Below are 13,833 nucleotides of genomic sequence, written 5' to 3' on the forward strand. Positions count from 1 at the left end.
CCTGGAACCCAACTCTGGCATGTCATTCAGTCCAAAGACTGGCCCCAAGGCACACCCTGCCCAGGATGCTGGACAATTATGTCACTCCCTGTGGGCACATACCAAAAACTGCCTGGGGAGAGGGGATGGAGGGAGAAAAAAGGGGTTGCCAGGCGCGGTGGCCCACACCTGTAATCCCAGCGACTTGGGAGGCTGAGGAAGGAGGATTGTGGGTTCAAACCCAGCCTTATAGAGGCCCTAAGCAACTCAGGGAGACCCTATCTTTAAAGAAAATATAAAAAAGGGTTGTGGGCTGTGGCTCAGTGGTTGATTCCCAATACCAAGAAAAAAAGGAAAGAAAGGGGTTGACTGAGGCCATCAGACTTCCATGACCTGTGCCCCCACCGTATTCTTGGCTGGGCTAAGGCTGATGTGCCCTCTTCCTTTTTGGTAGGGCTGGGATAGGATGGCTGCCTTCAGGGTTCTGACCAACACATCCTTTCTTCTTCAGTGGATTAATCCTTTTTTTTTTTTTTTAAAGATGTTGATGGACCTTTATTTTATTAATTTATTTATATGCGGTGCTGAGGATCAAACCCAGTGCCTTACACATGCTAGGCAAGCACTCTACCACTGAGCCACAACCCCAGCCCCTTCAATGGATTCATTCTTTTTTATTTTTTTATTATTATTATTTTTTTTTTTTTTTTTTTTTTTTTTTGCATGATAGAAAGCATGTTTCAAATATATGGCAGGCCCTCAGGCCACCATATTATTTAGGTTTTACATTATCATTTATGGCATTATAGATTAATTATACATAACACACTTTTATACATTTTAACCCTGAAGAGAAATAATTGGTGATTGAGAAAATTATTCTAGGTAGCCATTTGGTTTGCATCGGGAGAAAGTGAATCTCCAAGAGTTTACTGTCTGTAAGGTGGGAACCATTAGCTCTAGTGGGTAGATCAGCTACTCAATATATTTCATAGTGACTGATTCTCACATCCTGGCAATGCTGCTCCTGCCAATCAGCCAGATGGTAAATCACATCTGGAATTACTCTTGTATGTGGTTTTCCCTTTTTTATTGTTCCTTCTTTTCTGGATTAACTGTGTTGCTGTATTTCTTCTGATCTCTCCAAAAGCCTTCCATTTCAATTATTCATCAGTCCTTTCAGAAAATCCTTAGACAGATCCATAAGTGGAAGTTGTGGAGATGGAAAATCCAAGGGAGGAAGATTGGGTATTGGAATATCCTTGGCTTTCCCAATATTTGCTGCAAATTTGTGCCAGGTTGAAGAAGGTGTAGCAGTGTCCGAATGTAGTGGCAAGCTCTATAACGCTGACTTTTCTATAGAATCAGCATCCACATCCAGCTCCTTATCTACTGGACCTTGTACAAGTCTTGCTTTTTCAGCTTTTAGTGCTTTATTTTCTTTCCTTAATCTTTCATTCTCAGCCACAAGGAACTCCACATGCCTTTTCAAATCTGCAATTTTGGTTGCCTGCTTCTCAATAATTGTTTTATCATCCTTCGGGGCTTTGCTTCCAATACATGGTTGTGTTGGCTCACTCTTTTGCTGAAGTAAAAATAATAGTGTTTCTGAATTCCTGTCAAAGACTCCATGAATCTCAGAAAGGTGTTTTTCTGTACAAGGGCTGTAGTTCTGAGAAAGAAGGGGACTCTGACCCTCTGCATCCTCAGCAGAGGGTGTGTGAGATGCCTGAAGTTGGGTAGCTACATCCTTGTCTGTGTTCTGAGCTTTTGATCGTTCTTCAAACTTTGCCCTTTTCCACTTCTCCTGGATGAGGAGGGTCTGTTTTATGTGGCTATCCCTTTTTAATTCCAGTGATAAATGAGCCTGCAATCCCAGCAGCTCAGGAACCTGAGGCAGGAGGACCACAGTTTCAAAGCGAGCCACAGCAACTTAGGGAGGCCACAACAACTTAGCAAGACCCGGTCTCTGCTCAGACTTGGTCAGCTTCATAGCATCAGAAAGATATGCTATAATACCAGCAGCTCTGGAAGCTGATGCAGGAGGATCTGAAGTCCACAGCCAACTTCATCAACTTAGCAAGGCACTGTCTCCACAGCCTTCTTGTGACAAGAAATAGCCTCTTCATATTTCCCTGCAGCTAATAAATGGTCTGCTCGTCTGCTCTGCTGATAAGCCAAGTTGAGAGTGCTTCCATTACTTCCAACGCGTGAGCAGCTTATTATTATTTTTTAGTTGTAGTTGGACACAATACCTTTTTAAATTTTATTTATTTATTTTTATGTGGTGCTGAGGATCGAACCCAGGGCCTCGCACGTAGAGCTAGGCAAGCGCTCTACCACTGAGCCATAATCCCAGGCCAGATTAATTCTTTAATGTGGTCATCCTTTGGCTTTTCTCATCTCCAATGGGATCTTGGAGATGGAGTTGCTTGGCTAGCACATGACGGCCTCAAGAACTATCCCCACAGCATGGAGATTCCTCAAAAAGCTTGGAATAAAATCACCATTTGACCCTGTTATCCCTCTTCTCAGCATATATCCAAAGCATTTAAAAATTAGCACATTCATCAATGTTCATAGCAGCTCAATTTTCCCAATAGCTAAGCTATGGAACCAACCTAGATGCCCTTCGACAGATGAATGGTTAAAGAAAATGTGGTACATTTACACAGTGGAACATTACTCAATTGTAAAGAAGAATGAAATTATGGCATTTGTCAGTAAATAGAGGGAACTGGAGACCATCCTGATAGGTGAAATAAGCCAATCCCCAAACCAAAGGCTGAATGTTCTCTCTGATATGCAGATGCTAACACTCAATAAGGGGGAGGGGGTGAGAGTAGAAGTTCCTTGGATTAGATACAGGGGAATGAAGGGAGGGAGAGGGGAGGGGAATGGGAAAGACAGTCGAATGAATCAGAAAGAACTTTCCTACGTTCGTATATGAACATATGACCCGTGAAACTCCACATCATGTACAACCACAAGAATGAGAAGTTATACTCCAATATGTCAAAATACACTCTAAAAACAAACAAATAAACAAGAAACCCTGCTCTCCAAGGTCGCCAGGCCCTCTTCATTCCCAAGCACTGCCTGCCTGCCTCGCATACCTGGCATTCTGTGACCCTCTCTCTCCCCTGGCTTCCAGGAAGGACCAGAGGCCTCAGAACCTCGTGAATCTGCTCTCTGAATCCGGGATGGCATGTTAGGTATTTTTACAATTGTTCTAAACTCCATTATCTCAGCTTTCTGAACTGGCTCCTGCTGACTGGATACGTGACTGGCCACCAACTGTCCCCACTGCCTTCCCTCCAGGGAATGCCAGAGAGACAGCCCGGCCCGGCCAGCCCCACCACCATCCATACCCTCTCTGAGGCCCCAGCCATGGGAAGAACAAGATGTTAACAAACATGGAAGAGAATGGTCTCCGCTGCCCAGGATAATTGTAAACACTGAACAATGTTGCAAAGAAAAAACAAGAATAAAATTGTCAAGTCCTGAGCTGGGAGGGGCTGAGGGAATTTTACTCCTCTCAGGCCCGAATTTACCAGGGGAGTAATTTTTCCCTTATCTTTGTTATTATTTGCTCAGTTCATTCAACGAATATTTACTGAACACAGGACAAGCTGGGCACTCTTCAGTGTGCGTGGGCTACATCCGGGGAAGTTGGCAGCAAATGATTTGCCCCAGAAACAGGGAAATGATGTTACTGGCATGCTAGGCCCTGACTCCTGAGGTCCCAGCAAACCAGATCCAGCCCCTTGCCCCCCAGAATGAAGCAGAAAATGGTGAGAATTAGGAAAGGAAGACTTAATTGATATTGGGAAGGCAGAGTGAGGACCAGCATCTCAGCCCTCTCTGCTGGGTGTTAGATTTAAATAGAGGCAGAATTGGGGCAGGAGTGAGAGGATGCATAATTGGACTGGGGTCTGATTGATCATTCAGGTCTGGTTCCGTGTGAGCTGGCTCCAGAGACACCTTGGGAGGAGTCTTTATCTCTTGAGGGGCCAATTTCCACTTGTTGCTCAGGATGTTTATCCATCAGGCCTGTGATCCTGGAAGGGGGCAGTTCAGTTCCCAGTATCCCGCTGTTTTTGGAAGGTGTGGTGGGGGACTGAAGACTCCTAGGGCCACCCCCGGGGTTCTGGAACAGGACGCTATAAATCTGGCCTCAGTCTTGAAGGTAGACAAGATGGGTTAGGTAAATTTAGGGTTAATAAACCTTATATTGCTAGTTTTTAGAGGAACATTCTTTAAATGATTAACATGTCTATGTGCTGAGCTCAGCAGGGGCCTGACCTAGAGTTTTAGGAGGCAGATACCAAATGAAGGCAGAGGTGCCCAGAGCTTTCTCCTGCTCTCAGTCACCCCTTGCACATGTGCAGGCCTAAGTGAGGAGTCACTGCTTTTAGCAAAGGCGGCCTCTCTAAGTCCTTGTTACAATGACAGACAATGTCCTTAATTAAGTGCTGGGGAAAACAGAGGCAGGAGAGAGAGCAGGGTGAACCGGAGCTGAGGGTGGAGCTGGTTGTAGCCTCCAACAGAGTGAGCAGGGGGGACCTCTGGGGAGGAACATTCCAGAAGGAGCTGTAAGCGTGGAGACCTGTGGGAATAGGCAGGAACTGGAGCAGAGCATAGGGGAGGCTGGTGGGAGAGGAGATGAGGGAGGTCAGGGGCACGTCATGGGCTCGCTGTAAGGACTTTGGATTGTAAGAGAATGAAAAGGGGGAAATTTGCCAGGGAGGGAGGGGCATGATTGTTCTTCATGTCCCTGGGAGGCCCAGGAGGGCAGATCAGCGTGCAATGCCACTCCTACCACGGGGACGGCCAAGAGCTCAAAAATTCCAGTGGAATGAATGAGTTAATGAATGAATGAATGAACAAATGAACAGATGAGTGAGCACAGGTGGGTCACTATGCCTACTCCTTCCCAGAGAGAGAGGACTGTGGGTACATTTGGACAAACATACTTCCCATCTGGATCAGACGTTCATATTCATGTTGCCTGGGAAGCTTTTCAAAGTCCTCATACCTCGATGTCTTTTCCCCCAAATCCTGATCCTCAGGGTGGGAGGGTCCCAGATGGGACCCAGCCTTGAGTAGATGAATCTCATGCATAGCCATTTCCTAATGAGAAACATCCATCTAGATATTTCTGGGATACTTCCAAATACTTAGCACCTGGCATCCCATCCAGCCCCAGGGCGCAGATTTAATAAATGAACAGATGTTTGTTGACTGAACTCATCTCATGTGTAAATGCATAAGTAGAACGAATTAATTGCTCTTTTCCATTTTCAACTCAGATATTTGGAATTGTACAAATAAATGGCTTTCCAGAGAATAAGCATCTTCCAGCTGTTATCTCCTGTCCCTCATGCCTGTCCCATGACCCCTTATCTGGTTCTCTTCTGTTTTATTGGCTCTGACCTGATCTGCCCTGAGCAAGGGGGAGCATTAGGATTTCAGGAATTCCGAAAACAGGTTGCCTTGTGTAGCTCGATGTGTTTCTGCAGAGCTCTGAGCTGCGGGGCCTCTCCTCAAATAAGAGGGTTGTTGAAGAATGAGGTTTTGCTAGGTTGCCCAGTTCCCCTAAAACAAAAGGGTGCCAGCCTCAGCTATGAAGGTGGGGCGCCAGAGGGGTGGAGGCAGCCACTCAGTCCCCTTCCCTTTCCACCCAGGAGAGGCCCGCCCCACATTCCAGGGGCAGAGACCTAATGCTGCCTGCAGGAAATGCTGGGGCTGCTAGGACCGGAAGGTCCCACCCCTTTCCTTCTCACTTTGTCCATCTCAGTCCAGCTGGCCCACTCCAGAGCCTGAGGCTCCAGCTCAGGGTAGCTGGGTCTCACAGACTGCCCCTTGCTTGCAGGTGTTGGTGGCCAGAGATTATTGCATGTAAACAGAAAAGAGCCCCTGATTATCTTGACATACTTGAAATAAGCAAGGCCATTTTTTTTTTCTCTCTTCCCAGAATTCAAGAAAGGCCAGAGATTCCGCAAGGCATCTGACTCAACTCTTATTTTCTCCTTCCTCTTCCTTTTCCACCATTGTGACCTTGAAAAGACAGCTCAGAATCCCTGGCTCTGCAGCCAGGCCTGATGCTGCTGCCACACCTGGCAGCCTGAGTGGAGGCAGGGAGCCACCTGGCGCACCCCATTCAGGGGGCAACTCTGGGCTGCAGCAGAATAAGCAGCCTGAGTCATTAAAAGCCCAGCATAGAGGTCAGGTATCCAAGTTTTGATTCCTCCAACTATCAATGTGCCGCAAATGGGTTATCTTCTCTGAGCCTCAGTTTTCTCATGTGTAAATGGGTGTGTCAATTATTTCTCCTAGGGAAGCTGGGAAGATTACATGAATAAAGCACAGAGAGCACTTCATAAAGAAGAACTATAATTATTGTATTTTTATTAGTATTGAGCGTTTCTCATAGCCCTACCATAGTACCAGTTTACAGGATCCTGAATCAAATGAGATGCATTCCAGGCATGGAGACATATGCAAACAGGAAGCTCTAGGCTGTGGGTGATTGAATATGGGATTGAATTAAATGTGTGATTCAACATAGGAGGTGAAGGTGGGGGCTAGCTTTTGCAAAGAACTACATATAAGGAAAAGACCCATGGAAAGGTTTTGAAGATTGCATAGGAGTCCTTTAGACAGACAAGGGAGAAAGAATGAGAAAAATAAGCGGCCATATCTCAAGACCCCCAGGCTCAGCCAGTAAGCTGGGTTTGGAAGCCCAGAGTGTAAAAATCTAAAATGGAAAGAGGACAGGGAACAACATGGGCAGAGCCATCCTTGAGGGCCTTGAAGGCTTTGCCAAGAAGATATCCAAGGGCTGGAGGGCTCAGTGGTAGTGTGCTTACCTAGAATGTGCAGGGTTCTGGGTTCAATACCCAGCACCACCAAAAAAAAAGAAAGAAAAATTTATTTTCAGCCATCCCTGATATTTGACCTGCTCAGCTATAAGGACCATTGGAACAATTATGTATGTAACATTTGTCTCTGTGCCAGTTTATTTTAACAGTAGTTGTCATTTCTGGGGTACCATTATAGCTACTCTGTCATCTTTGCCTAAAATCCATGAAAATGCCACACTCCTAATATGTGCATGTCCAGTTGTCACTGGAAATCACTTCTCTGCCCACTGGTGGCATCTGACTTGCACTTGGGGAGCCATGGATCCCACTTGTGATAAAATGGCCCCACTGAGCAGAGGTTGGGGGGGAAGAAGAGATGTTGGTCAAAGGACACTACATTTCAGTTAGACAGGAGGAATATATTCAAGAGATCTCTCGTATAACATGGTGACTGTGGCTAATTGCTAGGTATTATATACTTGAAAATTGCTAAGAGGAGATAAAGTGTTCTCACCACAAAATAATGCTAAGTATGTGAGGTAACATGTATGCTAATGAGCTCAACTTAGCTATTCCACAATGTCTACTTGTCTCTAGATATGTTGTAGCCCATAACTGTGCATGATTTTAATACATTGATAGATAAATACATAGAGGGCAGCGAGGACAGAGGGTCTGTTCTGTGTAGGGTGTGGCTAGGCTGGCTCCCAAACCCAACCCGGACCCTGAACCCTGAAGGGCTTTATGATTTTGCTTGGAGATTGGAGGTCACATAATTGCCACTGCTCCCAAGTGAGGATAAGAGGGGTCTCCCCTGACCATGAGGCCTGGGCTGCAGCCATCAGCGCCCCTGGACTTCCACAGCGTCTGGGTTCCAGCCACTTGGGGTACAAACAGGCAAAAGAGTTTCCTGTAGAGTGAAAGAGCTTTTAGCAGACTCAAGGATGACTCAGTTGTAGGATCCTCTGTGGGTAACTGGGATTGTACCTTATTAATGAAAAATATGCAGAACAAGGGAGGGAGCGGAGGAAGAAAAGAAGGTGAGAAGGGAGGATACACACCATCTGATTTGTGGGCACAAGAATCTCATAAAACAGGAATTACTGTACCCATTTTATAGATGAGGAACCAATCTCATTAAGCTACCTTCAAGGTCATTTCTAGTAAGATATAGAACTATGCTACTAGTCCAGATCTGTCTTACTTTGAAGTTGCCACTTTTTTTTTTTAAAGAACAAGTTCTCAAATCACATCACCATCACCGTAGCATAGCAACTATTTGTATGTGTGTGTGTGTGTGTGTATGTATGTATGTATTTTTTAATTATTTTTACTACTGGGAATTGAACCTAGGGGTGCTTAACCACTGAACTACATCCCCAATCTTTTCTACTTTTAATTCTTTTTAAATTTTAAGGTAGGGTCTCACTAAGTTTCTGAAGGCTTCACTAAGTTGTTGAGGCTGGCCTAGAGCTTGCCATTCTCTGCCTCAGTCCCCCAAGTCACTATGATTACAGATGTGCACCACCATGCTCGGTTTATTTTATATATATTTATATTTATTTATTTATTTGATCTATTTTGCAGTGCTGGAGAGCAAACCCAGAGCCTCATGCCTGCTAAGCAAACACTCTATCACAGAGCTACACCCTTAACCCAACTCTTACGTTTGTAAATTCCTTTCCAGATTTCTCTTGTTCGGGTACAAAGAAAATAAAGAAAGAAATCATGTATCTTCCTTTTGTTCACTTAACATTATATCATACGCTCTCATAATGTTGCCAAATAGTTTTTATAATAATCACTTTTACATAATATTCTACCCTGTGAACATATGGTGACTCACTCAGTCATCATTGAACATTTAGGTGGTTTCAATGTCTCAGGATTAAAAATTCTGTCCACCCCCAGCCTTCCCCAGACAGCTCCCTGATATGAGCCAGCGCTCCTACCTGCCCAGGATCGGGAAAGTTATGTAGGTCACTGGGACCCGGTCGGGCCTGCTGTGGTACAGAAGACCTTCTAGTGTTTTTAGTCAGCCCTAGAAGGGGGGCTTCACAGAACTATATTCTCTCCCTCCCCTATCCCTTCCTCTCCCTTCCTCTGTAGATAGTAGCCCTTTGCTACTGCTCACCCTCTCACCACAAAATCAGGGTGGGCAAAGGCTGTTGAGGGGGATTTGAGCTGCTGTGAAGCCAGCCCTATGCCCAGACATCTCAGGAGCCCGAGGGCACCAGCGGACCCCAAGGGCTGGTCAGTGAAGGCTGCAGTTCTGGGATGGGAGCTAGATTCCTGCAAGGGGCCCAGGGCATTGCTTGATCCACATTCCCTGGAGAAGCCCCTTCCAGAAAGTTCTGTTTTCTACCCCCTCAGGGAATTCAGCTGCATCCCAACCTGGCTCCTTAATAGTTCCAAGATGGACTCTGGAAGCCAAAACACTCAAGGCAGGCAGGCAGGCACAGCCGCCTAAGGTGACCGGCCGAAGATCACATTTTCAGGATGCTTCTCTGCTTTATGTGTTTGCAAAGCAGATATTTGGGGAGGTTGGGCTCAGAATTGCTTCATGGTTGCCAGCCCCATGGGAAATGGTTTGCATTCTTAACATAGTTGGAGGGCTGTGAAGCAACAGAGAGGATAGCTCTGAGGCCTCTCTGGGACCAAGGACGATGAGCCACCGCCTCGGCATCTTCCCTTCTTGGATGGGTTCCGGGATAGGACATGCTGGACATTCTTTCCAAGAAAGCAGGGTGGTGGGAAGTCTCTAGAGGGGCCATTGTAAGCGTCATTGAATCGCTTCTGCAAGCCCAGGACTGAGCATTGCCAAGTGATCCAGGACCCTGCCCAGAGACAGGCACCCTGTGCCCAGCAGGAAGGGGCTTCAAAGATGCAGAGTGTTTATAAGAGCAGCTTTCTCAAGCCTTCTGTAGCCGGGCATTTCAAGTTCTACTGGTTACATTGCTTTTTCCTTTTGATAAAGAATATGTATCATTTTAAGTCAAAATCAAGCCAGGCATGGTGGTACATGACTAATCCCAGCAACTTGGAAGGCTGAGACAGGAGGATCACAAGTTCAAGGCCAGCCTCAGCAATTTAGCCAGACCCTGCCTCAAAATAACAAAGGGCCAAAAATGTAGCTGAAGGTTGGAAAGCCCCTGGGTTCAATTCCCAGTACCATACACACACACACACACACACACACACACACACACACACAGCAACCTAAATCAACAATCAATAAATTGTTGTTAAATAAATCACCAATTTAAAAAGCAGGAGCCAAGGCATTTTTTTCCTCCTGCCTCTATGATAAACCTCAGGATGCAGCAACCTTCCTGGGCCTGCTGAAGACAAGGGTGGGGTCACACCTGGTGCAGGTTCACCATTGCACACACGGGCCAGCGGCCAAAAGCCACAGCTATTAGAATTCCCTGAAATGAGGAACAGCATTCTTGAGACCACTCCACACAGAGAGCTTCAAAAGGCCCGTTGGACTTTAGTCTGGCCCTGCTCAATGCCAGGAAATGCAGGGAGAGAAAATTGCCTCCTGGCACCGCCTCTGTGGCCAGCTCTCACGTCCCCTGGCCAGCTGGTGTGTGTAGCTCTGTCTTCAGGAAGCTCAGCCTGAGACCCTCTGGTGATAACCACAGATGGGCAAGAAGGGGCTTTGCTCCCTCAGAGCTTCAGGAAAGTTCCAGAAGAGAAACACTGACATGGCACAGAGGAAGCAAAGACTATTTGCCTGAATGTAAAATAGACAAAGAAATCCTCCTGGGAGTCTGAGACCAGGTGTGTGAGTGGGATTTAAGAGAGACCAAGGCCCTGGGGTGGCTGCTGTGGTCCAGGGAGGAATGAGAGGCATGCCACACAAGTGTCAGGGCCAACAGGTGTGTGTGCTGGAGCGCTGACGGGAGACAGCTCCCCGTAACAGGGGTTCTCGGCCCTGGCTGCACATCAGATGTCACCTAGAGAGCTTTTGAAAATCCCAGTGCACCCTATCCCTGTGCTGCACCCCAGACCAATTCAATGGAGATCCTCAAAATGCAGGGATCTGTTTTTGTTTTTTTTTTTAAACTTCCCTGGTAATTAAAATATTCAGCCCGGCTTGAGAACCAGTGCTTTGAAGAGTTATCTGATGCATTTCAGGCTCATCAAAATAAGTAGGGCTCCTCCTAAGTGATTCATCAAGCACCTTCTCTCTAGAGGGTTCCTCATTTCTCTAGTCTTTCCAATTTCTTGCCATCCTTCAAAAGCCATCTCAACGGGCACTTTCTGATGGAAACCTCTCCAGTTGCCTCAGCTACAATCAGTATGTTCCTCTGGGGTCTCCTATCACTTAAGACTGGGCTACTGACCACGCACAGCCATCAGTTGACAGGTATTTACCTGTCCAGTTGGGCAATCTGCTCCAGTGAAGACAGGTATACTGGTGCGTCTCACGATTTCTTGTAACCTGCTGACCTACATCCTACGTGAGCCTTTGCCCACATTATGTGCTTAGTAAATGTCTTTTGGTTGACTTTTACCCTAGTGCGTTTCACCATTTCAAGCAATCATGATGAGAAAAATCAAAAGCCTATCTGATACGAGTAAGTAGGTTTACTACTGATCAGTGATTATCGTCATGGAGATATACATGGTGGGAATGGGGTGGACAACAGACGGCTAGAGGAAGAACGGTCAAGAAATGCCTCTGAGGCCAGGCGTGGAGGTGCACACCTGTAATCCCAGTGGCTCTGGAGGCTGAGACAGGAGGATGGAGAGTTGAAAGCCAGCCGCAGCAATTTAATGAGGCCCTGAGCAACTCAGTGAGAACCTGTCTCTAAATAAAATACAAATAGGGCTGGGGATGTGGCTCAGTGGTTGAGTGCCCCTGAGTTCAATCCCCAGTACCAAATAAATAAATAGATAAATAAAAGGAATGCCTGTGAAGCTGTCTCTAGGGAGGGTACGTGTCACCCGTATAACCCAGCCCTCATGTGATCCAGTCTCTGTGCTGAACATCTTCAAAGACGTGGCGGTTCCACACAGTGGTAGGTGATGAAGGCTGTTTTCTTTTAAAAGCACTTCAAATATTTACTGCCGTCTTCAGAGGAAACTTGAACGTGGCATACCAAACACATACATGTATATGTCTTCTGTTTCCTTTTTCAAAAAGCATCTCAGGAGCTGCTCCATTGACTGGGTCTTGAGGCAGGAAGAGAAACAGGGTGCCCAGGTCCCAGAAACCAGCTGGCAAGGGTCAGAGAGGCTCAGAACACCCATGGTGTTCAGAATACAAGTGATTCTGTGAGTGTGGAGTGTCGGAAGAAAGGATGGGTGGGTAGAAAGGACCTGAGAAGAGCCAGGTGCAATGGTACACACCTGTAATCCTAGCGGGGCAGGGGGTTCACAAGTTCAAAGCCAGCCTCAGCAACTTCAAGGCACTTAGCAACTCAGTGAGACCCTGTCTCTAAATAAAATACAAAATAGGGCTGGGATGTGGCTCCGTGGTCAAGTACCCCTGAGTTCAATCTCCGGTGCCAGGAAAAAAAAGAAAGGACCTGAAAAAGAGGAGCCAGGCCCAGTATGTGAAGGGCTTTGAATCACAGGCTTAAGAAGTGGATTCTAGAATTTTCTTTCAACTGAAGCCTTAGTCTGAGAAGCTCTGTGATGGGATCACTCTGACGACATACCAAGGACAGAAGGCCAGTCAAGACACCACAGCAAGACCCAGGAGAGATGACTGGGCAGACAGAAGCTGGGACATGGGAATTGGCACCATCAGGTCCACCTGTACCTCCAAAGCAGATGCTTCTGGCAGCTTCTGGGTCCTGTTCCTGAGGAGGTCTGTCCTTGGGCACTGAAGGTGGCTCCACCTACCATACCCGAGACACACTTCCCAAAAGTGCCAGGCCTACCTGGCCAGTTACCCCCCTCCAAGCTACTGCGCCTCTGAGCTATCTGTGATGGGAGGGGCCCCCTCAGCTGCTTTTTTACAACAGCCAATATTTTTGCTTCGTTTCTAAATCAGGGGGCATTAAGAGTCACCAACAAATAGAAAACAAGCAAAAGAATCTTTAGACCCAGACAATATAAATTTTTTTTTTTTTTTTTTTTTTTTTTTACTAAACAATTTCAGAATTTCTGAACTGCTTGGGGTTTCCAGGAAACCGAGATAGAGTCAGAAATACAAAGTGAGTTATCAGGGAGGAGTGGGAACAGCTGTGAAGGAAAGAGGTACCAACAGAACGGGAGTCTTCCAGTCCCCAAAGACCTGACGGTCTCTGCTAGTCTCCAGGGAGCTTGAAGATCGCTGGCTAGAAGACTCGCAGGATAAGTGGAAGCGTGGTCGTGGCTGGGCCCTTGTGCCACTATATCAATTAGTCATCAGCCCAGGGTCCCCCAAAGAAGAGCATCCACTTGGACGAAAAGCTGAGTGGACCCTGGAGGAGCCAAGAGCTGCAGATGGATAGCTAGCTGATCACAACCTTTCTGCTGGGCAGTCCTTCGTGGTGGGAGCAAGGCATCTGAGCCAAACATCTGTGTCTGCGGTAGAGCCCTTTCTCCTGGGCTCCAGCCTAAGTGGCCCACACCTGGTGTACTGAATGTTGTGACCTGCTTCCCTAAGGGACCCTCTTCACACTTGCCATCACCTTCCCCCTCCCACTTCACCAGGCAGAGGGAGCCCCTCTCTGCAGATCTCTTCTGACCTCTCCCTCCCTCCCTTTCCCAGCACGGACACCCTTCCCTTTGTTTTTCTCTGCAAAATGCTCTGCCTAAAATACACCCGAGCAAAAACACAACCTGGGCGAGGATCCGTATCTTGAATCACTAAGGAAAAAAATCTTCCAGAAACAAAAGCAGCTCAATACAAGTCACAGACACTACCAAACAGAAAAATGAGCAAAAGACACCAACACACAGTTTATAGAAATAAAAATGCAGATGACCCTTAGATCAAAAGATGCTCATCTTCACCTGTGGTAAAAGAAATGCAAGGTAAAACTAC

General features: G+C 46.6%; 1 pseudogene; it reads right to left on the minus strand.

Moving 5' to 3' along the window:
- Positions 1-1,138: 1,138 nt before the first annotated feature.
- On the minus strand, positions 1,139-2,160 carry LOC143642210 (nuclear receptor-binding factor 2-like; annotated as a pseudogene).
- Positions 2,161-13,833: the final 11,673 nt, after the last annotated feature.

This window comes from Callospermophilus lateralis, chromosome 10 (genome assembly GCF_048772815.1).
Source record: "Callospermophilus lateralis isolate mCalLat2 chromosome 10, mCalLat2.hap1, whole genome shotgun sequence".
NCBI classification, from domain to species: domain Eukaryota; kingdom Metazoa; phylum Chordata; class Mammalia; order Rodentia; family Sciuridae; genus Callospermophilus; species Callospermophilus lateralis.